Source organism: Globicephala melas, chromosome 12 (assembly GCF_963455315.2).
Source record: "Globicephala melas chromosome 12, mGloMel1.2, whole genome shotgun sequence".
NCBI lineage: Eukaryota > Metazoa > Chordata > Mammalia > Artiodactyla > Delphinidae > Globicephala > Globicephala melas.
Genome location: NC_083325.1, coordinates 88,729,729 through 88,750,282, shown reverse-complemented (window position 1 = coordinate 88,750,282; position 20,554 = coordinate 88,729,729). Strand labels below are relative to the sequence as shown.

General features: G+C 45.0%; 1 protein-coding gene across 27 annotated transcripts in view; it reads right to left on the bottom strand.

Annotated features, from left to right (window-relative positions):
* Positions 1-20,554, bottom strand: part of MYT1L (myelin transcription factor 1 like) — a 407,540-nt gene that overhangs the window by 258,977 nt on the left and 128,009 nt on the right. For all 27 annotated transcript variants that reach the window (XM_060309910.1, XM_060309903.1, XM_060309902.1 and 24 more), the window contains one exon: positions 14,519-14,632. The gene's annotated coding sequence lies outside the window, so the exon portion shown is untranslated. The remainder of the gene's footprint in view (positions 1-14,518; positions 14,633-20,554) is intronic.

Sequence of the window (20,554 nt, the reverse complement as noted above, 5' to 3'; positions counted from 1 at the left end):
TTAGAGGTTTACTGCAGGTTTATTTTGATTCATTGGGGCCATTAAAGTGTTTTGATCCCTCCCAAAGGAGCTTGAGGCTGGTTTTCCTCCTTTGATGTCTGTCCTTCAATTAGTAAAGGTGGGGGGGAGGGGACTGAGGTGTCAGTGGCAGCTTCTGGGCCACGGGACCGCCTGATGGCACAAGAGAGGCCCCATTTAAGGCAGAGTTGATGGTCCTGGTGTGAACTAAGATGCTGTGGATGGTCCCTGCTGAGACAGGAGAGCAGTGGGAGGATTTTGGGGGAGATGAGGAAAAACAAGCATGTTCTAATTGAACTTTCTCAAATTTCTATTGATTTTGGGGGAAATTTCGCCATTTCAATCAAGTCCATCTAGGCACCATAGAATTTTGGTCATGGTACAATCTGGTTTGGCAAAATACGTGCTCTGATGAAATGCTGGTGAAGTACCTGCTCCAATTACGTACTACTACTTCTCACTCACTCACTCACTCACTCAGAAACATGGAATTCAGAGACATTTTTATAAAATAAAAAAATAATGCAGATCAGTGAATGTACTTCTAAAATCGTAAGAATAATTATTGGCTTTGTTCCTAGGTTTTATCTCAGCTCTTCAAACTCTATAATGAAGTTATGTAGTGTAAGTGAAAACACTTTAAAAAGGAAAAGTGGTATATATAGATATGAAGCATTCTTATTATTCATAACTTTGCTTCATTAGCTTAACAAGAACATATCAGGTAGCTTATAATTTTACCAAGTAATTAAGTAAACTTATACCCATGGACTGGACTTCCGTAAGACAACCATTTAATGAAATTAATGAAATTATCTTATTATTCTGAAGAGTTTCCTGTCACTTTTAAGGGAGATGGTGGGGGATGGGGTGGAGCTGCAATTAATACTGGTTTAATGGCTATTGTTTCACTTTCACTACAATTTTCACAAAGAACACTATTTTTAGTATATTTTTTATTGACAAAGTCAGAAGCCCGTGAGAAGTTCAGATGACATATGCATTGGATATATGAGAAAAGACACCAGATGGAAATTGAGAAAATCATACACATTTCATGAATATTCCAAGAGAGCAAAAATGCCATGGTTTTCCTTCTTATAACTTTATCTGTTTTTCTTATAGGATAAGGATGCTTTGCTTTGCTTTCATTTAATTGAAGAGAAAATATCTGTTGCTATAGAAATATGTTTTCATGCTGAGATTGTTATCACACTGGGTACTCTTTGAGATTCTGTGAGCAGCAAAATCAGATTTTTTTTACAGATTTTGTAAGTCAGGGCCTCTCTTAGAACTAGATTGAGTTTTATTTCCATAAACTTCTACCCACAGCAGACAAAGGAACCACCGTGCAGATCTCCAGAATTATAAAGACTTCAGATTCGACTCACAGGCTGAACCCTGAATGGGACTTCACACCTGTGTCCTTGCTCTCGGTCCCCGGCCCTTGCTCTCCAACGACCTCACAGGCGCTGCATTCACATTCTGGCTGGGCTGGCAGCTCTGACGGCTGCATTTAGGTGGTTCTGCCCCCCGCAGTTCACTCCTCCTGCGTCATGTCTGTCCTGTGAGCCGGAGCCGTGAGCAGCACCTGCCCTGGTCGCACCGTCTCCCTGCCAGCGAGTTTGGAGAGTTGTCAGTGACATGGATCTTAAACATGTCTTGGCTCTTGTCAGGCAGCATTTTAAAAAAAGCTTCTGATTGTCTGTCTTTTTCTTCTGGAAGAAAATCTGCAAGAAGAGACTTGGCAGTTTCCTGGGGAGCATGAAGCAGCTTGGCAGGGACTCACCTCACCAGCACCTTGTGTTCCAGGCTGTCCTCCCTGGGCTGCTCCCCACAAAGCCTGCAGAGCCTGTGAAAACGTGCACCTAGCGTCGTGTTCTTCCTTACACTCAGGCCTAGAGCAGGAGCCTCAGCCAGGCTTGGTCACCATGCTGTTCAAACTGGAATCTGGGTAAGCACACAGGGCTCTGTCCTCATTTATGGCTCTGCCCTCCCCTCTCTGTCCCACTGTCCTCACACAGCATGTGCACATGCATGCACAGCTACACACTGTCTCACACGTGTGCACACACACGCTTGAAACCAGATATAAAGGCGTCAACAGCGACATGGAGGGACGGGCAGCCATGGCAGTGAGTCATCATCACCTCGGTCCTCCTGTGACAGGTGGATGGAGCAGGTGGAACCAGGGTCTCTGCTCCCTGGAAGGTGAGAAGGTGTTTGGATTCTAAGGTCTCCTGGGTGTACTCTTATCTACAGTGTGTTCTATTACTCACCATGGCACTGGGACTGGTGTCAGGGAAATAAATAGCCTTAATTGTGGAAGAAGTGTAATCTAACATCTGAAAGAACTTCTGTTAGCATGAATGGAGTCCTCCTGCTTGCCTCTCAAATTAACAAGGACAGATTCCTATAGCAAACAGCCAGGGCGGGGACAGCAGATGCTCCCTGAGACTTCTGACCCCAGAGTCAGGCAAAGCCGTCCTCTCAGGCCCAGGAAACACCTGGGGCAGCAGGGGGGCAGTCAGCACAGTACTGATGGACCTGCTGTCCACCTGAACTACAGACACAGCGAGGAAGTTAACTGGTGCTGTGGATGAAGTCTCTTAGGGATTGCAGACTCCAAGCAGGTTCAATGGTCCAGTGTTCTGGATTCTTCTACACTCTTAGGCACCACGGCTGAATAGACCCCATCCATACCGTGAGTGTGTGTTCTAATTAGGGGCACAGGTGTGCATGAAGTGGTGGTGCGAGGTGTTCAGCGGAAGGATTGGAAACGCCCTGTAATCACCTGCACAGCAGGTGTGCATGGGGCCTGAGCTTCCCTTCTGGGTCCCAGGTGCTCTGGAAGCATTGAGGTAGGTGCTGCCGGGGAAGCTGCCTGCATTCGGGCGGCTCCCCTCCTGCACACATCTGCCGACCAAGCTGGCATTTAATGCCGCGTCTCAGCAGGTGGGGCTTGTGTCCCCGGCACAAAGCTGTGGGCTCCATGACCTTCTGTTTTGTAAACAAGTTCATTTGTTCCTTGGTAGGCTGGAGAAGCCAGGAGCGACTTCTGTACTTCAGCCCAGTTAACCAACCAGATGACCTTAAACCCCTGATGCTACCACCTTAGCTGCCTACACTCTCTACAGCACATAGCTGAAAACTTGTGTTTCTTTGGAACGTTCTTCTATCTGCTGCATCCTTGTTCTCTCCTCATCCCACAAACACGCAGAAAGCTGCTCGCGAGTTCACAGTCTGCCATGCTCAAAGCTGGACCACCCGGAACCCGGGGCTACAACTTCACAGGTGGACAACCATGGACAAGATGCAACGCCCCCCTTCACACCTCGGATTCCTCACTGCAGATGGAAATGATCAGAGCAACAGCTTCATGGCTGTGGAGAAGTTTAAATGAGATCATGCATGTGCCAACCACACAGCACATAAGGCCTGCTGGCTCATTAAATGTTAGTTCTTATTAGATGTGGTACATATACATGGTGGAACATTACTCAGCCATAAAAAAGAATGAAATCATGCCATTTGCAGCAAGATGGATGGACCTAGAGCTTATCATACTAAGCGAACCAAGTCAGAGAGAGAAAGACAAATATCATATGATATCACATATATGTGGAATCTAAAATATGACACAAATGAACTTATTTACAAAACAGAAACATACTCACAGAAAGAAAACTTACAGTTACCAAAGGGGAAAGGAGGTGGGGGAGGGATAAATTAGGAGTTTGGGATTAACATATACACTCTACTATATATAAAGTAGATAAACAACAAGGACCTACTGTATAGCACAGGGAAGTATACTCAATATTTCGTAATAACCTATAACGGAAAAGAATCTGAAAAAGAATATATATATATATATATATATCTTCTTATATACTGAATCACTGTGCTGTATATCTGAAACTAACACAACATTGTAAATCAACTGTATTTCAATAATCATTTTTTAAAAATTAGTTCTTATTTTTGTTCTCATCGGTACTAACGTGTACAAAAGACAAACTATGTAAGCTTAGCAAACACACGGAAAACCTCCTGAGACACCAATTTTTTCCTCTAATAAACGCCTTTTCACTTCTTAGAGTTTACAGTCCTCATCAAAAGAGAAGGGAGATCATTGCTTGGGAAAGGGGTAAAGGGTCAGAAGCATTTATCTTGCTTTCTTATACAAAAGGAGCCAAACAGTTGATGAAGGAAACTTTCTTTATGAAAGCATTCTAGCTACTCAACGGAGGGAAATGCTAGAACGCCAGTTTGTAAACCTGAGGAATCACTGAGTCTGGGTAATGAGCATCACTGACTGAGAAGTTGGTGGGTGACTTGATGACAGATAGATCGGCTGCTAACTAGGGGCCCCCGACCAACTGTAACATCACAGAAGGGGGGACAGCAGACCTTACATGCTTCCCTCTCATGAAGAAGTAGGAAGACACGAGTCACATCAGAAACTGATGATGCCTTTAATCCAGCCACCGCTTGTAGGCAACACAGGGGTCAGAGGAACATGATAAATGTCACCACAGGGATGAAATCAGCAAAGTCCAGATGGTGGGACCCTCTACAGGACAAGTGACCCGGCTTCACCACGAGCAGGTTACAAGAGGTGGGTGTGAATGTGGCGAAGGGAGGGAAACCTATGGGGGTCCAAGGAGGGGCTCCAGCCATGCCAGCAAGAGGCCCTGTGGACGGTATTTGGATTCTGATTCAGACGCATAAGTACAAGTAAGCATGTGAGACAATCTGGGAATTTTGAATCCTGCCCGGATATCTGATGATAATTAAGACTATTTTGAAAGGTTTGATGGGTGGTTATGCTTTTACAAAAAAGAAACTTTATACATTAAAAATTCATACTGAAGGATTTCTGGATAAAATTACACACTAACATGGCTTTACTTCAAAGTCACCCGTGTTTGGGAGAGCAGGACCGAAGGGGTGCAGATGAAGCAAGCTTGGCCCCTCGTATTGAATCGTCCATAATAAAAAGATAAAAAGTAAAAAAGAGCTGTTAAAGAGAAGGATGAGTAATTATATTCGCCAGGTCATGGGTAATGAGACTTACAAAAAGCAAAGAGAACCAGGCTCACTGGGCCCACAGCTATGAAGCAGGAAGGTGGTGGGCCGCCAGCGTCCAGGGCGGCTCCCAGGGCAGGGCGAGGAGGGCCCACAAGCTCGAGGAGCGGCTGTGGTGAGGACAGCCACTCCGTTAGCGCACATAAGAATCTGTTGGTATTTATTGGAAATGGTCACCCAGGCCCTCGCTGATGTAATAGGTCACGAACGGAGATCGCAAATCTATGGAGAAAAAAAATCACCCCAGGTGATTCCAAGGTCGGTGGTTCTGGAGTGACTCTGAAAAGCTCAAGTTCAAGGCCGGGGACCCATGCCTGTCTTTTCAGAAATAGACATTCTCGGGGTTGTTTACCCACAGGACCAACCCGCGTTAACCAAGCTCCGAGCTCACAGCGTTTAAGGCAGCGCATCTGAGGGAGACAGAAACGACGTTCAGATCTCAGTCCATGCCCCTCCCTGGGAGGCAGACCTGTGAGGCCAGACTGTACCAGTGACACTTCCGGGGACAGAACTGAACCAGGGAAGGGACGCTGGTGGGACGCACATTTTTGTGTGCACGGGGGCTCCGGTCACTGCTGCCTTGCAGACTTGCCCTGGGAGGGCATGGGCCCAGGGCTGGGTCCTCATCTAGGGGTCTGTACTTGCCAGCTCCCCTCCAGGCAGGACTGGGGTCTGGAATCTGATCTCCAAGTAATGCAAGGTTTAAGCTGGCCCCGCCCATCCTGTGCTTCTCAAGGCCCCACTGATTGCCGGGAAACCTCAGGTTCCGGATGGCAGAGCCACAGAATGAAGGGGCCTGGGCCGCCCGAGCTGCATCAGCGCTGTGATAGGAGCAAGAAATAAACTTCTATCGCGTTATGCTTCCTGAGTTTATCCCTGACTCACTTGTTAAATAGCCTGGTCCATCCTGACTAATGCAGCTGATAGCACATGTTACAGTCACTGGACACATTCTATGACTCTCAGGCTGGGCTGCACATTTCTGCTGTGATAGGCGCTTGGGCTGATCTGATCTGTCGTCTTTACCAGTTCTTGGGGGCGGGAGCCTCCCAGCCGCCTCTAAGGTGCTGACCACCCTCCCACTTGCCCAACTCACACTTGTTTGTATTTTCCGTAAGAGCAAATCATTAGTGGAAAATTTCTGACAACGAATTTTAAAGATTTATAACTGAGATAGAATTTATATCATCTGCTTGTAGTCGTGAAAAGTAAAACACCGAACAACACAAACAAAATGACGCTTCCCTCCTGGGCTGCCATCCTTAGGCTCAGCCTGTCAAGGGGCCCAGCGGAGAAGCACAAAAAAGAAGAAACTGTGACCAGGTATAAATTTTATAGTATCAATGAAGAAAAGCAACATTGTTGCTTATCTTGTTCATTGAGAGACATAAATTTTTTCCCCTCAAGGATTTTCATAGGCCGGCTAACATTTAATGTAGCAAATATAACCTCAATGTATTTCTACAGCATTGCACGTATTTTTATCATTTAAAGATATAAGCCTACATTGTATATAATTTTCCTATGGATACCGAACACAGAATAGCGAACACAATTTAGCCTTTCTTGATAAATTTGGCTAATTGGGGTAATTGTTTTGCTTTATCATAATGGTGCAATAACACCATTTGAGTGTTGGAGGTCATGAAGGTAAATGATTTGGTTTGTTTGTTTGTTCCTTACAGAATCAGGTTCGTATTTTTATCTTTTATCGTCCTCTCCCCCGCCTTCATTCCTTCTTTCCTGTGGTTTGGTTTTTACATCCTTTGAACGAACTCCTCTCCAGGCCATCACTTCCTGGGGCCGTTTGTGCCTCACTCTACACCCTGTGTGACTGCAGGTGGCTTGTACATCACGGAACAAAGTACACGGGCATCACGGCATCAGTGCAGGTTCCTGCTCCCCCCGACCCCGGCACCTGACCCCAAGGTAACCAAGTTCTCTTTCTGCTCTGTTTACTTTCCTGTGATGGAGGCCTAGCATGATGGTTCCATTAGTGCAAGAAGTGCTCAACGACTAACAATTCCTTTTGCTTTCTGTGTGAGAATAAGTTAAAAGAAAGACAGTACTCACAAAAATTTGACATTTTGCTTAGCGATTTCAGAGCATATGAAAGAAAGAGATAAGCTATTTATAGACGACAGACAAAATTTTCAGGAGAGCACACACACTGTTTCTCAAAAGGAGGAGTTTCCTGTATCATGGGCCTTTACAACTGCATTCCCACGTATACACATTATCATGAGTCTCCTGGTATAAAGTTTATGTTACTTGATCAGGCACTAAACAAGTCAATGCAAAGTGAGAGGGTACTTTGTACCCAGAGCTCACTTGCAGCTCTGTCATGAAACGCTTTGGCCTTGGAAAGTGTCTCGCTGTGGAGGGGTGGTCACTGCCCGACAGGTGACCCCAGGGATGAAGCTCTGATGGACGGGGAACCAGCCTCCCTGGGGGAAATGGGAGCCAGGCTCAGAAAACTCCACCCAAAGGACAGCTTATCTTTACTTAGATAGGGAAGGGGATGCTGAGTTCTGCTCTCAACATGTAACATTTTAAATGAATGTTTAAGATGATAAATGGATCTAGAGAAGTCGCCTTGTGCCTTCATGGGCCGTAGTACACACACTGCTTAGTGCTGGAGAGCACATGAGTCACACGCACACACACACGCTCACACACAACACACACGCTCTCTCACAGGCTCACACGTGCTCCTGAGCCTTTTGAAAGCAGGTTGTAGGTGCCAGAGCTACTCACACCTCAACCTCTCAGCATTTATTTCCTAAGGGAGCAAAAAAACCCTACACAAACCGACAGTAATTTTAACAAAAAAGTAAGTTACTAGGGTTTCAATCACATCAGAAAATTCAGAGTCCATATTCACACACCGCCATTTCTCCATAATATGTTCTTTGTAGCTTTTTTTCTGCATTAAAAAACACAACTAGGGCTTCCCTGGTGGCGCAGTGGTTGAGAGTCCGCCTGCCGATGCAGGGGACGCGGGTTCGTGCCCCGGTCCGGGAAGATCCCACATGCCGCGGAGCGGCTGGGCCCGTGAGCCATGGCCGCTGAGCCTGCGCGTCCGGAGACTGTGCTCCGCAACGGGAGAGGCCACAACAGTGAGAGGCCCGCGTACCGCAAAAAGAAAAAAAAAAAACACAACTAAAATATAAAATCACTTTCCTTTTATACTCAGAAGAATTCCTAAAGAGTATGACTGCTGCTATATTTTCAACTTTTTGTCAATGCATAGATATCTCCTGAATGGCATTTTAGAAAACACTTTCTTTTAATCATTTTGAAAAGTTGGTCTTGAAATTATAACTCTATTACTGAATAAGCGGACGAGCAATGCTATAGCTTCTTGTTTTATATTTTGTAAAACATCTTTTAAATTAGAGAATTTTTAGAAAGAAGAGCATGCATGAAATGTAGGTGCAGGAAACACAGAAGTTGTTTAGAAGTGGCCGTGCTCTGTGGGCACTATCGTCGCCCAGGGAACCCGACAGGAGGAGTCCTTTCCTTCTTCATTCATTTCCTCCCTCTTGTCGGGCTTCCTCCTTAAACCTTCCTCCTCCCCCTTCCTCTCCTTCATCCTTCCTTCCTTCCTTCCTTCCTTTATGTTTGCAAGGCTCTAAAATGGGTACAAAATCAATCAATGAATGAATAAAAGCAATGGGAACTCCCCTGAATCCTGCCTGCTCTGTACTGTGGCGACACACAGACACATTTCTATTGTCTTCTTGTCCACCCGCCCAGAAGTTTTTATGCCAATACACGCAAATAGATGTGCAGTTCAGACTTCTGTTTCTCTTCTGCATCTTGCTTTTTCCTTTAACATAATATCCTTGAAATCTTTCTACATCAGTTCATGGGGTGCGTCCTCATTTTTTACACAGCTGCGTGGCAAGACAAGGTGCTTTGGAACGGCAGGAAGCACAACACAGATGTAACTCAGATTCCTTCTGCTTTAGCTCTTATGGCGAAGCAAATACGTCTTGGTCTTTATGAATAATAATCACAACAACTACAACGTAAGGGGCTTGAGCCAGGCCCGAGACACTTAGCTCCAGGTGTCATGTGCCTTGTTTAATGCCATCCTCAACAGCCCGACAAAGCAGAAAACATCCCGCCTGTTTCACAGATGAAAACACTGAGATTCTGAAGGACTGAGTGTGTCATTTCTTCCTGCTTTCAAGTCCCGGCTGTTACATACTTTACAGTCACGGCTCCCAAATGGCTGTGTGACAGCATCTGTGTCTCACCTGGATTTGCACACCATCCTTCATGCCTCTGCAGCCACCCTCTCCTTCCTCATCCCAAGCAGCCCTGCCCTCGGTGAGACCTTCACCCACTGCCCAGACTCTTCGGACCATCCGTTCTTCAGACCATCTTGTTGAGGGTAGGTCTGCTCCTATCTGCCGTGTTTAAACTTACTCAGGTCGCCTCACCGTCCACAGAGCTCACCCCCAACTCATGGCACCCCGCGTCCCCTCCTGCTTCCACACTCAGACCTCTGGATCTTTGCAGATGCTGACACGATGTCTGAAATACCCATGTCTGTCTACAAAGCGCGTGGGTCCCCGTGGACCGCAGCCCAGGTGCTAATTCTCCAGGAATCCACATGCCCTCCCCAGGAACACTGAGATTCTCCCACTTTTAGGGTGCGTTATACTTTATCACTTTATGCATCCCACTTTTATAGCTCTTTTCACAGTGTGTGGGTTTTGGGGGGTATGTGTGTCCCCTCCCTGTTAAATGATTAAATGTGAACACGTCTGTGGCAGAATTCTCTAATTCCACGTTTTGTATCTATAATGTCTGGCATGTAGCAGTTGAGTCAAAAAATGTCTTACGGAAGCGCACACAAGTATACACTTACGTGTATGGGTGAGGTTTACAATCATTTATCTAACAATTGTTATTTAAAAAGTAGTCATTTATTGCTTTTAAATGTAGGTTAGCTATCCTCCCTGCAGCTGTGCCTCTCAGAAACACAGACTCAGAAACGCTTCGGGGATAGAGGGCTTCCAATCAGCGGGGTCAGTGTTTGCAGGTTTAGGACCGTCTACTTTGCAGGAGGGCTGGGGCCGAGCGAAGAGAAGATGGACATTCAAGAAGGCACCACGAAAGTGAGGTGTTTGGTGGAGTGAGTGCATCCCTTGCATTTAATATAGTGACACACACGCTCCAGGAAGTTAAGTGGAAAATAATGGCATAAAGTGAAAAGTAAATAATCCTGCCACTTTTGACCCCATTAAAACAATATATACACACATACCTTTACCACATAAATGTTGAGGCATGAAAAAAGAAAGTTCTGCACCCTACGTTTCACACGCAGTCACATTTATTAGAGGCCATTCTGATATGACCTCTGTTTATATGTTACAAACGTGTAATAACAAACCTTCCCACGGGGCAACAATCCATTCATTGATGAAACTAACATCAACTGCCCCATGCATGAAGCCAGAGCTGTGCTAAGAATTGGGAGTATAGGGACTTCCCTGGTGGTCCAGCGGTTAAGACTCTGCGCTTCCACTGCAGGGGGCATGGGTTCGATCCCTGCTTGGGGAACTAAGATCTCCTGCATGCCGCGCATCGCACAGCCAAAAAAGAGAGAAGAATTTGGAGTATGAGTAAGACATCATCTGTGTGGTCAGGAACCCCCCAGTTGACACCGAGAAGCTTTGGACAACAGGTGCTGGATGGAGAGGGAAAGCCCTGGGCAGGTGGTACTTCAAATCCAGAAGTGACGTCTCTGCATCTTTCACGGATCAACTGCCCGCCAGCTCCTCCCCCTTTCCCAAGAGCTTCTTCCCCCAAGAAATCAGGGAGGCCAGATCCACCTTAATCCTTTCTGGGGCTATCCCCCAGGCCCTAGAATGGCAAGGCTGTTACTCAGGCCGCTGCAATCTGATATTTAAAAGCAGCCCACTGTCCCCTTCAAAAACACCACAGCTGATTGAGACGCTAAAGTACCTTCTGTGTCTCAAGGACAGAATTCAGTGCTTTACACACTTTATATCTCATTTAATCCTTATAATAGTTGTGTTAAGAAGAAAGCATTATGCCCATTTAACTGATGGGGAAACTGGGGCTCAGATTCCAGAAGTTAAATAACTTCTCCAGAGTCACACAGATCCTGCGGCAGAATTAGGGTTTGCTCCCCGGTTGGGACGCCTCCAAATTTTGCCCACATTTCTTTGGCTTGACATCAAACTAGCAGGACTAGCCGGCCTTTCTTTTCTTAACTACTTAGTGTGTCACAGCAGGAGAGCGTCCATAGGTTGTGTTTCTACGGCTCATTTTCTCCTGTTCTGATCTGTTCTAAAATAATTTATTAATTGCCAAAGTACTGCTTTAAAGATACATGCATTCTAGCAAACCATTTCCATGGAAAATATTAGTTAACGTTCCATGTTTTAACTAAATGATTTATGCTACCGATTCACATCTCAAGTAAGATAAGAAGTTTGAGACACTCATCAAATAGGCTTTTGGAAAATAATCTACAGCATCATTAAAGTATTTTCCAAGATTAACCCCTTTACCAAGCTTCTGACATATAATCTATTGCAATTCAAGAGAGTCTTTTGTATTCCGTGTTTTATTGCCTATGTTCCATATATATGTTTGGAGCTAGAGAGTGTTTGGAAAACCAGACTGAATGGACCACATTTTACCGGATTGTGTGGTGTTGCCTGCTCCGTAGCTCAGCCCCTGCACATGGCACTGGTGACTCATACCAGCATCGCTGACTACTGAACGGAATAGATGGAATAGTTCTCTTGGCCCTGAGGCTTGACACACATAACTCTGTGTGTGCAGGTGGAATGACACCTCTGGGGACGGGTTTAAATTTGATTTTATACCCACACCACTTTCAGGACGATTTCTGGATATTTCTTGGCAGGCCATTGATAAAGGCATGAAATCACTAGAAAATTTTCTCCTCTCTAAATCCCACGGGTTTCCTGGGCCTGCCCCGCCTTCTGCATGAGTAACAGCTGCTCTTCTGCCTTCTCACAGGCTCTGTGCAGGCTCCATCCTGACTACTCAGCTCACACACCAACCAAGCGCTTGTCTGTGGAGCGACTTCCCTGCAGGCAATAATCATAGACTCTATTGGGTGAGTTTGCAAGTAATAAAATTTGAGGAGAGCGTAAGAGTTATATTCACTTTTCCAAAAATGACCGGGGCTTTTAGGAACTCTTCGTTTAGATATTTACCAGAGGTTGGCAAACTCCTGCCTGAGGGCCAGGTCCACTTGCTGCCGACTTTGAGAATAAAGTTTTATTGGAACACAGCCCTGCGCCCTTGCTCACGCCTTGTCCTGGCTCCTTTCCCACGACAATCGAGTGGCTGCTTCAGAGACCACAGGCCCCACAAAGACTAAAATATTTCCTACCTGGCCCTTTGTACAAAAAGTTGGCCCACCCTGATCTAAGCAATCTGATGATTTACACCTTTTCCTTTTATAGATGATCATGTGAAGATTTACCCTTTGTCCCAGAAACCATTGTGATGACACATCAGTGTTCTCATTTTAAAATGTTAATCTGTTTATTTCAATCTTTAGTTTTATTTCATCGCCCAGGGACTAAAGTATTTATGACACACTTAAAGCAAATATATATTGATTACCCCCTGAGGGCCAAACACTGATCTTCAAAGGATGAGAGAATGGTAAAAATGTCCAGAAATCAGAGTGTAAGTGTGAGGGTCACTTGCCCTGTGTGCCTGTCCCATGTGGACCTTCTGGAGTATTGTCACCAGAGCCCCACGGGTGAGAGACGGTGGGTAGTGGTCAAAGCCTGGTGAGATTGCACATGAGTGTTGGCTGTGCTCTTGCTGTTGTGACTATTATCCCATTGGCCTGGAGGACCCTCAAGTTCCTCTTACACCCAGAAGAGTGACCACCTCCAGGGCCTGCGACAGTCACTCGGGAGAGGCCGGGCAGGCCGAGTGCAAAACGGGAGACCAGCGCCTGCTGGAGCCTTGGAATTTTTAAATCTTTTTTGAGAGAGTCCAACCATCTGCCTTGAAGATGCACACATCTCAAAACCAAGTGTTCTGCCTCCACTGAGACACCTGTTCAAGGCCGCGTGCCCAGCGCAAGCATGGATTTCCAGCTCATTTGTCTATCTGTCTATCTGTCTATCTGTCCATCTATCTGTTCTTGTTTAATTCTTGGTGAGGTTGGTATTCGAATGCTGTGTACACCACGTTGACAATCTTCATTAAAATGTTGGACATTTAACACCATTCTAGAAATGTCAATTCAGACCCACATCCATTAAACATTCTTTAATTTATGACTAAAACTCAATGAGATGAGACAAGATAACCTCTGTGGACGAAACGACTACAGTTCAGAAACTTTAGCTGACCTTAAAGTCAACTATTAGTTTAGCGCTCAATGTGCATAGTTTTTTTTTTCTTTTTAACTCCAGGGAAATGACAATTAACCATAATGCCTTCCCCAGACAGAACCAATGAATGGGTTTCTTTGGGGAAAGTGAACAAGATATAGACAAGAAAATAATTAGAGCAACTATGACCTATTACCCCAGTTCGTAAAGCTCTTAAGGATTGCAGCACCCACAAGGTTGCAGTATGTGGACGATGATCCTAGCCTCTAACTTCCACATCGCAGTGAGTAGTTCTATTATCAGACAGGCAAATGGGGGAGCCGGCAGACAAATAAATTACTATTGCACAGTGAACCTTAAGAGGCATTCCGGAGTTCTCAGAAATTACCAGTGCACCGGAATCTTCCTCTTTTTCCCCAGCAAAGTACCGCGTGTAAAATGGATTCCGCATGTGGGCATCGAGAAGATCCTACCGGCGCTTCTGAAGTCAGTTTCCTGCACACTTTCAGAGACTGAGCTTTGCAGAGGTGGGAATTGACTCACGTTACAGTCATGGAGACTCCAGCCTATGAGATTCCCCAAAAAAATGTGCTGCCCGGCGGCCATCATTTGGTATAGGCCCATCCCCAATCTCCAAGCCAGAATTGGTAAACCTTACTAACCCGTTACTTCTGTAGCAAGTGCAGATTTGGGGGCAGTGATTCAAAATGACACCTTTCCATCTGAGGGTCCACATACTCTGCACTAGGGATCCCGGGGACCCCCCAAAACACCCCGAAGGATGCAGGCGTCTTCCCTGCCCTGTATAGCTTTAGTAGCAAGAACAACATATGCATCATCTAATTTAACTGCCAATGGCTCTTTTTAGCATAAACTGTCTATTTGGAAAGGATGCACAACAGGATTTTAACACCTCCCCAAAGCCTGGAAGTACCGAGAAGCTGGGATGGGAGTAGTGACTCAGCAGCACATGGAGGGTGCAGGGAAAGGGGACCCTTGTCCTCAGCCCCTTGAGAGCAGCTGGCAGGTACCTGAACTCCGTGGCCCGGCAGGTGCTGTTTGGGTCCAATTTTGTTCCCTCAGTCGGTCAGAGTTCAGAGATGCCCACGGACGTGATTTCACCAATTCTCCTTCAGGTTCATTTTCTAAAGGACAAGATAACAACACAACAGCAGCTTGAATAACTGAGGAGGGAGATTGACAAGAACCCTCTTCTCTGTGCTCTTACATTTAAAACAAGGACTTACATTTACAAATAGTCAACTGCACACGAAGGACTATACAGGATTTTACTCAGAAATACTGATGTGAATGGCCATGAAGGACAGGACAGGCCATGAAGGACAGGCTTTTAACTGTTGAGTTAATTTATTTTGAAATCCAAGCTATTTAACTTTTTAAAATATATGTCTAGTTTTGAAGGTAAAACTAAGTGCACTGAATATTTAAATTGACCAATTACCACCAATTTGTAAGATTATTGTCTTCTTTAACACTTGGATGCAATTAAGAAACAACTTAATAAGTGAGAAATACTTTAGATGTGTAACAATTTCTTGGAAATAATGTGATTTCATTGATAACAAAATGTAGTCTGTTGATGACAAGGGTGTTTCTAAATGTCAGCTTAGTTTTATTTTTGTAGAACAACAACAGAAGACATTTTCTTATTTACTGTAAATTTAGAATTTATCTATCAACTTTTCTTCAAGGTTTTCTGAAAGATTGTCTCAGTATTAGGAAATTCGACTGTTCTAGTTGGAAAAGAAAATACCAAGATTGTTTCAAAATAATCCTTGTTGTCAAGGATATATTTTGGTTAAAAAGAGAAGGCTGAACCAGAATATTAGAAAGTGGAGAGAGCTGGAGGTCTCCTTGTTGAAGCTATTGTTTCTGGAGCAAACCTCCAAATTCAGAGACGCTTGTTAAATCTAGTCTATGACAATAACAGCCCAAGTCTTAATGGGTAGCAGTGGAGTGTGTCAGGCAGTGGAGTGTGTCAAATGAAGAGACTCTGAGGGTCTCTCACAGTATTGCCATAAATCCTCTAAAAGACACTGTCCTCTGCTTCCTGTGCAATACCTCAACACAGAGAAAATAGTCAGGGTGCTTAGCAAGTGGGATTTGAAGTGAGATAACACACAGCCTCCCATGAAATACACAGGCAGCCTATAAAACGCAACCATACAGATTTTAGTATTTTCCCTAATAAGGATTTACCCATACAAATACATAAAAACAGAACAATTCACAAATATGCACATGGAGCTAAAAAGGTTTTAAAATTACCCTGAACAATCAAGTTTGAAAATTAGCATGAGAATTGATATATTTTTGTGTGTATTAAAGTCTATTCTCATTAAGTTGGAGTTACCTTGTAATATTTTAAAATATGCTTTTAATACAAATTATAATTTGTGATTTTATTTAGAGCAGCATATAGCCAATGACACTGACAAAATCTTTGAGGACAATGTGTTTTGTGGCCCTTTTCTGCCTACCAATACTCATACAACACACACATGCCCATACGCAAATACGCTCACACACGTGCACACACCCCCACAAACATGCACACACACCCACAAACATACACACACATGCTAGAAGTGCAAGAAACTCTTCTCAACACCAGTGGTTCTTCTGTGTGCAGTACAATTTGTAAAGTTAACGTTTATGTGACAAAGGCGAATGCTCCCAGCCATCCTCATATCAGGCTCACACCCACACATCGTCTGGATTCAGAAATGTGTCACTAGAGGTCAGAATTCAGAGCCCCGGTCCTCCCAAGACAGAGGTGTGAGCACACACAAGTGTTCTGAATCCAGACGCTGAGTCTGGTGAAGGTGAGTGGGCTGGGTGGACATTTCCTGCTTTTGGCTTCCATTACTTTAACTTTCTGAAATCCAGACTTGCTCTCTCTGACTCCGAAAACTCAGCTTCTCTGCACCGGTGTCAAACCGAATCTCGGAAACAGAGTTTTGGGTAAAGTAGAAAAGAACAGCTTTATTGTTTTGCCAGGCAAAGGGGGACACAGTGGACTCCTCCCAGTGAAAACTATGTGTCCCAACCAGGGAAGACTCGATGAGGACTTTTATAGCGATGGTTCAAGGATGGGGTTGCTGATACGATTAGGGTGTGCGCGCAGGGTCTGTACGTCTCTAATCTGGTCTCAGGTGATCTTCTTGATAGGTTTCTCTGGTTCCTTTAATGTAGCCTCAGGCAGTCCTTCTCTGCTATGAAGAATGCTGACAGCTTAAAGAGCTTAAAGACAGTGTACTGTGTATCACTGGAGGGGGGACCAGCAGACCCTGCCCCAAGGCTGCACTATCGTTTCCTGGCTGCCCCTCCCTTGTCTTCGCATCCCCTCCCTTCCTGGATTAGCAACTGTTTACACCAGCCCTTTGGGACTCAGGGATGGTCATGTAGGCTGGAGTGGAACAGAAAGGCTCCCATGCCCAGGAGCCCCGCAGGGTCCTGCTCGGTTTCATCTCCATCAGATCCTTCTAAGGCAATTCCATATAGATTTGACATTATTGATTTTGAAATCATAATATGATGGTTTAAAAATAGAATTGTTCTTTTCATGAAATACCAGTAAATACATGCATTACCACTAGATTAGCCAGACCCATCGTAGCTATCACTGGTGTGAACATCTGTGGGGTCGTGTACCTCCCTGAAGTTCAGGTTCTCTGACAATAATAGGGCTGCTAAAAATGTAAGGTATTTCCTCTGGCTCCAAAATACTACGGTCCCCAGTGCCTTTCCATGGCCCTTGACGTGAACTCCTGGCCAGGGAACCGTCTACATGGGAAGGGTGCTCCTCCTGCCTTGTGAGCTCACTCAGCTCTCGCCTCTGTTTGTTTACACAGCAGATGCACGTTTACAGCTTTGAATGTCGCCTAAGTGACACTAGGAATTACTCTGCAAATGCCTTTCTGCCCAGAAGTGCTCCCAGAGCGAGCAGGACACGGCTGACGGCAGGAGAGCGTCAGCCTGCTCCACCTTCTGCCCGGCCGGCCCTGTGACCTTCTCAGCAGGTGTCACACACGGAGTTGGGGACATCCACATCCCTGCCGCAGTTGCTTTCCTGAGGATCTGACTGTTAAAGGGACTTTTTTTTTTTTAAACATCTTTATTGGAGTATAATTGCTTTGCAATGTTTGTTTCTGCTTTATAACAAAGTGAATCAGTTATACATATACATATATCCCCATATCCCCTCCCTCTTGTGTCTCCCTCCCTCCCACCCTCCCTACCCCACCCGTCTAGGTGGTCACAAAGCACCGAGCTGATCTCCCTGTGCTATGCGGCTGCTTCCCACTAGCTATCGATTTTACATCTGGTAGCGTATATATGTCCATGCCACTCTCTCACTTCGTCCCAGCTTACTGTTCCCCCTCCCCGTGTCCTCAAGTCCATTCTCTACATCTGCATCTTTGTTCCTCTCCTGCCCCTAGGTTCTTCAGAGCCATTTTTTTTTTATTCCATATATGTGTGTTAGCATACGGTATTTGTTTTTCTCTTTCTGACTTACTTCACTCTGTATGACAGACTCTAGGTCCATCACCTCACTACAAATAACTCAGTTTCGTTCCTTTTTATGGCTGAGTAATATTCCATTGTGTATATGTGCCACATCTTCTTTATCCATTCATCTGTTGATGGACACTTAGGTTGCTTCCTTCTCCTGGCTATTGTAAATAGAGCTGCAATGAACACTGTGGTACATGACTCTTTCTGAATTGTGGTTTTCTCAGGGTATATGCCCAGGAGTGGTTTTGCTGGGTCATATGGTAGTTCTAGTTTTAGTTTTTTAAGGACCCTCCATACTGTTCTCCACAGTGGCTGTATCAATTTACATTCCCACCAACAGTGCAAGAGGGTTCCTTCTTCTCCACACCCTCTCCAGCATTTATAGTTTGTATATTTTTTGATGATGACCATTCTGACTGGTGTGAGGTGATACCTCACTGTAGTTTTCATTTGCATTTCTCTAATGATTAGTGATGTTGAGCATCTAAAGGGACATTTTGATGAACTAAGTTCTGCTCAGATGACACAGGCATGTACCTCCCTGGCACTCTGAGTCACGACTGTGCGATTATCTACCAACAGAAATGTTTCTTGCCTTTTTTCTCTCTCTGAAAGTTCTATGTGAGATTGGTTAAAAAGTGAGGTACATGTTTTGACAGGGCCTCTTCCTCAGAGTTACAACACTGAGTAATAAGAGCCAGACAACCCCTCCTCGGCACAGTTAGAAGCAAATCCTCCTCAGGGAACTGACTCGGAGACTCGGGAAGGAATCCGAAGGTCCTGACCGGACTCCGCTGCTCTCCTGGGACCCCGATCGGGGCTGGCTGAGCGAGAAGGCCTCTCTCTTAGTCTTCTGTGTAGTTCATTGGGCACCTCGGGGATGTGTGGTGGTCAAAAGAGTAGAGTGTGTCTCAGCCGCCATGTTGGGTGCAGCCCTGGCCCTGGTGCCCTCGCCAGCTCTGCGCATGCGTCTCGTCTGTAACTGTTAGTAGAAGCCAGATCCCATTGCTCAGCGATCAGGTGAAGATGAACCATTGCTTGTATGTGGTGGGTTCTCGGTCACTCTCTCCTGCTTCAATAGAGGACTTGTTTCCCTTTGTGCCAAATTAAAGATATTTCAGTAAACTCCTCCCTTGAGTACATTCTTCCTTCTAGAATATGCTCGTGAGGGGATAACTCACCTCCTGGATGGCTATGAAATTCATGTCTACTTCTGGTTTTGCAGAGAAAAGAAAAAGGATCATTTTCAGAAGACAGAGACGATAAGGTAGATAAGGAAGAGTTAACCATGAGTGAGGGAATCTTAGGAAGAAATGACAGGAAATCAGAAGGATGGATGCAGTTTTGAAATCATCCTTCTCTTCATTTTGAAATGCATACATCCCTCTTCTTTGTGTGTTCTGAATTGAACCTATCACATATTTGCCTGGTGACTTCTATTACTTAGATGGTTGGGACGTATTTTTGACAATTAAGAAGGTCAACTCCCCCTTCCACACCTGGGCTTTCTGACCTCTGTATTTCTCTCAGATCACCTGGGTAATATCACTCCTCAGAACATGACCTTCATCTAAAGCTCTCAGCAAGAGGCTGTTGCTTTCAGCACGTTTACTAACGACATAAAAGGATTCCAGTAAATGCAATTTGCAATTTGGAGCCTTTATGGATAAAAACGTCACATGCATGATCAAGTCTCCAGCTACCCTCCAATCACTAGGTGTTCCCAGGCTTGGACCACCATCTAAAGCAAGCATTTCATTGGTTCTCAAAACAAACACTGGAAAGGAAGTTCACATTTCCCACTGTGGTCTTTTAGGGGAAGCTAGCGAACCCCCAACCAAGAGGACAGGGGTTAGAGGCTGTGGCTTGCCCATGGTGACAGGCAGGGGTAGCAGGCTCTGCAGGCTTGCAAGGAACTGGGCAGTGATGATACATCCAGCAACTCCAACTCCTAGCAGCCGCCACACATGTTTAATCGCACATGTGCACGCAGCAGGTCAATGCCATATCGTGTATAATGAAAAATGGAAAACCGTCAGTGGTGGACCCGTCAGATTACCATCACAAACAGTCTAGGGCTGGCCTGTATGTCTTGACAAGGCACAGTCACCAAGAGGTAGAAGTGAAAACTGTGCAGAGTAGCAGAAACAGCTAATCCCATCTACGTACAACAATGCAAATCCAAACCTAATAATACATTGTACATTTACAAGTGTACAAATGTAAACGCACAGGAAAATGTGTGGAATGGGTACAGACCCAACGGGTAACAGTGATTATCTTTGGAAAAACAAGTGAGATTTTGAGGACTAAGAAGGACTTCCACTTTTTAAGTTAAATAATTCCAATTGCTTTATGTTTTATTGCCAAAGCGAATTGATATAACATCTTATGCAGCAGCAACAAAAAGTATGGAAAAAAATATGATGATCGTTTTGTAGATCTATTACAATTGCTATAAAGAATGATCAGTAGGGGCTTCCCTGCTGACGTAGTGGTTAAGAATCCACCTGCCAGTGCAGCTGAGC